General features: G+C 50.3%; 1 protein-coding gene across 1 annotated transcript in view; it reads left to right on the top strand.

The window, feature by feature from the left end:
• Positions 1-5,150, top strand: part of XKR6 (XK related 6) — a 326,463-nt gene that overhangs the window by 293,268 nt on the left and 28,045 nt on the right. The gene's annotated exons all lie outside the window — the stretch shown is intronic.

Below are 5,150 nucleotides of genomic sequence, written 5' to 3' on the forward strand. Positions count from 1 at the left end.
GAAGGGAACCGTGGAGGCTCCTAGGCCTGTCCAGGAATTTCACTGGGGGCTTCCACAGCCGGTTCCTGTGTGCTTGGGTCTTACCTAGGAGAACGCATTGACTTTTGAGTTGACTTCAGACAAGACAGAAATTTTCCAAGTGAGCCACTGCAGAGAAGGAAGAACCTGTACTCCCTCCTTCTGTAACAGAACACACAGCAAGCTTTGAAGATGGATCACTTGGCAGTGGTTGTGCACAGTTCTGTCCGCACGGTGTGCGTCTGCTCAGGCTGCGGTCACAGAGCACTGCAGATCAAGGTGCTACTGGTCTGAGAAGTCTCTCCTGAGGCCTCTCTCCTTGGATTGTAGACGCCTGTCTTCTTGCTGTGTCCTCATGTGGTCATCCCCCTGTGTGTACCTGTGTCCTAATTTCCACTCCTTAGAAGGACCCAGTCACACAGGGTTAGGGCCCACCCTAATGGCCTCGTTTTACCTTAATCACCTGTTTAAAGGCCCTATCTCTAAACACAGCCACATTCTGAGGTCCTAGGGGTTAGAGCTTCAGCATATGGATTTTGTGGGGGGGACACAACTTAGCACCTACCTCCCCAGGCCCTTCTCAATAAGAAAATGCATGTAGATGCTCAGTGAATCCTGCCAAGTTCTCCGGGACAACCAGGTGCACAGTTGGGGAGGGTTCAGAGCAAGAAGTGCATCTTCTATCCTGGCTTCCCATCTCCTGCCCCAGTTGAGTCCCCAGAATTCACAGGCTGTCCTCAAGGCACCCTTCGCTGATGGCCCTCTGAGGAAGAATTGCAGTGACAGTCCTGTGGGGGCTGCAGGACTTGTTCAGGGAAAAAATGCAGAAGTGGCTGAGCCATGAACATTTGGTCCCTTGGCCAAACATAACGCTGTAGACAATGTCACAGACAGGTCCAGATGAGTTCCTGCGGGGCAGGCTGAAGACACGTTCATGGATGCACTCCATCACAGGTTTTTGAGTCCCACCAGGGCAAGGGCTACCCTCTGTTGAGCATCCAGTAGAAACATGTTCCCAAACGGGGTCCTGAAGTGAGCCTGGCTTTCCTGGTCTCTTCTCAGGGATTGACTCAGCCCACTAGGTGCACCAACTCTGGTCCCAAAAAATGTGCCCAGAGCCTTGGATAGAATGGGGAATACTTTGGTGATGAGGTAGATTAGAAAGTGATGGGGGTAAGAGTTTTGACCTCCCCCAGGCAAGTGCCCTCCTTACAGGATCATTCTCGCCCCTGTTGCTGGCAGAGAGAGAGGGGCAGGCACATCAGGGGCACGAGGCCTGTACACCCACTCCCCATTGCTCTGTGTGGTCAGAGGTGTTCTTGGTCTTGGGCAGGTGGTGGAAGTTCACCTTCTCCTTTAACTGTTTGGAGCATTTCACAGTTTCAAGGATATAGCGTGGCGTTCGAACCCTGAAGAGCCAATGGCTGGACACCAGAACAGGCTCCCACCACTGGAGAAGGCTGATGACCTTTAGTACAAAGGATCTTGAGAAAGGTGTTGCCTGCTGGATATCTGGAAAGCTGAACTGACAGAGGGACCAGACAGAGAAAGGATGGAGAGTGGGAGCAGCGCGACATGGCAGGAAGCATGCCGTCCTCATAGAGATGGCCAGCGGTTCTCAGGACAGTCTTGAGCGAGCCACCCAAGCCCCTGCACCTCTGCTTCCTGTGGAATGGGTGGGTTGAAGTGGATGGTCTGGGAAGCTCCCCTGGATAAGAGGTTTGGCCATTCATAAGTTGACCAAGTCAGGAACAGATGAAGCAGAGACTTAAAACTGGGCTGGCCATTAGCTCGCCAGCAGACTCCCCAGTCAGATGCCTGGAATCACAGTCTTCCATGGGACCATTTCCCAAGCCCACCTTGTAAGTTAGCAGTGATGTCTTGCAACACTGAGGAATGTCTGTGCAGTACCCTTGGGCGAAATTCTAGAAGCCGCAACTTCAGTGCCTGGTCAGCTGAAACAAGAGTAGTTTCAGCACCACCGCCATGAAGGGAGTTGCAGGAACAGAACACCCACCTTCAAAACCACAGCGACACACCTGGAAATGGGGTAGGTAACTCTGAAGGCGGAAGAATGGAGAAGAATTGTATTTGGCTTTGCAACTTGTGGCTGATGAGCATTTGAATTCCCATTTATTCATTATTGGTGTGAACGGGGCCATTGTCACAGCACAGAGAACAACAAAATCAGAACAGCAAAGTCTGAGGGTGATCCTAACTCTGCACCCCAAGTCTGCTCAAAGCATGCTTAGAACTGGACTGGATCTGACCAGGCCCCAGCGGAAGCTAAGCTGCTCCTTCTTGCTTTATGAGCTCAGCACTCACACTTTTCTGAGTAGAAGGTAATAGAGTTTGCTTTATTAGAAGGAACACAACAATCAAGCCTTCTTCCCACCCAGCTCCCATAGAACTCCCATCTGATTACTATGGGTTGGTAGGACCTACCAGATGTTCATGATTAACATCAAGCAGTGAATTCAGCTGGAGAGCAAGGATGTCATGAGGATGTTTAATGGAATTTTTTGAGGGTGCTTCACTGCTGGGAATAGCCTGGTCCAGACTATGAAGATGTGATTTCAGCAGGGCGTGGTGACTCATGCCTGTAATCCCAGCACTTTGGGAGGTCAAAGTGGGAGGATTGTTTGAGCCAAGAGTTCGAGATCAGCCTGGGCAATGTGTTGAAACTCTGTCTCTAGGCTGGGTACAGTGGCTCATGCCTGTAATCCCAGCACATTGGGAGGCCAAGGTGGGCAGATCACTTGAGGTCAGGAGTTCAAGACCAGCCTGGCCAACATGGTGAAATCCTGTCTCTACTAAAAATACGAAAATTACCCAGGCATGGTGGTGTGCACCTGTAGTCCCAGCTACTCCGGAGGCTGAGGCAGGAGAATCACTTGTACCTGGCAAGTGGAGGTCACAGTGAGTGGAGATCACGCCACTGCACTCCAGCCTGGGTGACAGAGTGGGACTCCATCTCAAAAAAAAAAAAAAAGAAGAAGAAGAAACTCTGTCTCTACAAAAAATAAAAATAAAAATCTTAGCTGGGTTCACTGGAGCATGCCTGCGGTCCCATGTATGGGAGACGGGAGGATCACTTGAGCACAGGAGGTTGAGGCTTCAGTGAGCAATGATTATGCCTCTGCACTCCAGCCTGGGCGACAGGGTAAAACCCTGTCTCAAAAAAAAAAAAAATGTAATTGCACATCCTCTGCCCTCCAGAAATCTGCAACCTACATCACGTTACTCCTAAGGGGAGTTCTCCCTGCTGCACCCTAACAGACAATGTGAGCACTAAAAGGTTCCCTGACCAACCATGTGCAGCCACTGCAGACACACATGAGATGTCCTGTGCGTACCACAAGTGAGGCAGGACATGTATCATGTTCAGAACTTTCTAGAAAAGAAAAGGAAAATTGCCATGAATGCTCTTTGGATGTTTTCCAGATAGATTTCCATGGAGAACTTGGGATCGTGTTGCCCCTGTTTGTTTCAAATCTCCGTGGTTGTTATTACTATGAAAGAGTCACACATGCCCATTGTAACAGTTAACAGATTTTTTTATTGCACCATACTGTTCTGCAAGCTAGGACTCTGAGCTTCATTTGACATGATGGAAGGAGGGGACCTTTGTGAGACGGGTGAGGCAGAGCCAGTGCTGGGAGAGTGTCACATGGCAGAGAACTTGGATTCTTCATCGGGCTTTCGAGAGTTATGGGGAGTTGGGCAGGTCCTGGGGAGAGACGAGCAGAAGCCTGGTGGTTTGGGGAAGTTTAACCAGTGTCTTGATGAATGGGGCTTCTGGATCTGATCTTTGAGCTTAAGGGAGAAAATGACTGGGTAACCTTGATTTCAACCTGGAAGAATGTAGTGGGGGAATTGTGCTCCGTGGGAGGGTAAAGCTTTCCTAAGGAGGTCGTTGCCAGTGGGACAGCATTCGGCCTCCTGTTGCATTTACTTACATTTAGTTGTGAAATTTTGGGAGAAAAGACCAACAAAAGAGGCCCCAGATGGACTGTGGAACTGATGAACGGGGAGTTGGGGGTTGGTGATGGGGGAAATCTTGCTTAAACGGAGATTGTATGACAGCACTCGAATAATGACTGGTTGTTCATGGGTGGATTTGGGGAGACTTCAGTAGCAATGGATTGTGTTTCATTTGGTTTGCTTGCAAATATCAAGTAGTCAGAGTTGGATATAAAATTGCTCTATAGCAATATGAGTATGACTTGGGATGAGGCACACTCAAACTCTCTGAATATTTGCCCGTTGTGGGAGGAAATGCAGGGAGTGAAGTGCAGAGGCCTTGGAAGCCTCAGAAAACCAGTAAGGGGAAGAGGCACCCCCAAAGCCCAAGTGATACCGTGTTGAACCCAGAGGGCAACCACAGAAGGACAGAGCTTCAAAAGTCAAGGCTTAAGAGCACATTGAGCAGCAGTAGGTTGGAAAAATCAACAGGGATTGTGGAGAGGCCGAAAAGACCAGAGTGGGTGAGAGAGGAAGTCTGTGAAATGGGCGGGATATCCCAGTGTCCTGGATCTTGTTGGCCTTGGGGGGCGGGTCAGGGAGAAGCTAACTGGAAGAAGGTTCAGGAAAGGGCCTTTTGGGACTTTGAGTGAGGTGAGGAAAAGGCAGAAGCATGATTCCAGCACCTCAGAGGAGAACAGTGTGGAATTCAGGGCAGCGGGTAAACCCTTGGTCTTCACAATTGGCGATTCGTCCTGTGGGCTCCTCTGAGAGCACAGGCTGCTGGTGACAGGGACGCCAATGCCAGCCGCACATCTGTGTGCCACAAGAATCGCAAGATTCCTTAAGGCGGAACCCACAAAGGCCTGCCCATGGCAGACGTGGCCCCACCTCTCAGCCCCCTAGCAAAACACACTGGCTCAGTATCACCCTTGAGCTACTGAGCTCCCAAAATGGCAAATGGGGTTGTTGAAACAAAAGCTCCATCTCCCAAGTTGTCAGCGTAGGGAGCAGCTGTGACCTCCAAGTTCGGTTCCTGATTCTGTGTTTCTTTCTCCCTCCTCCTTTAGATCGTGGTGTATGTGGGCGTCTCCTCAGCCGGCAGCTTCGCTGTGCCCTGCGGTTGATGTCCAAGGTTTTGACTGTGTGGGTTTGTGTCTTTCCGGCAG

The sequence above is a fragment of the Gorilla gorilla genome, chromosome 7 (assembly GCF_029281585.2).
Source record: "Gorilla gorilla gorilla isolate KB3781 chromosome 7, NHGRI_mGorGor1-v2.1_pri, whole genome shotgun sequence".
NCBI classification, from domain to species: domain Eukaryota; kingdom Metazoa; phylum Chordata; class Mammalia; order Primates; family Hominidae; genus Gorilla; species Gorilla gorilla.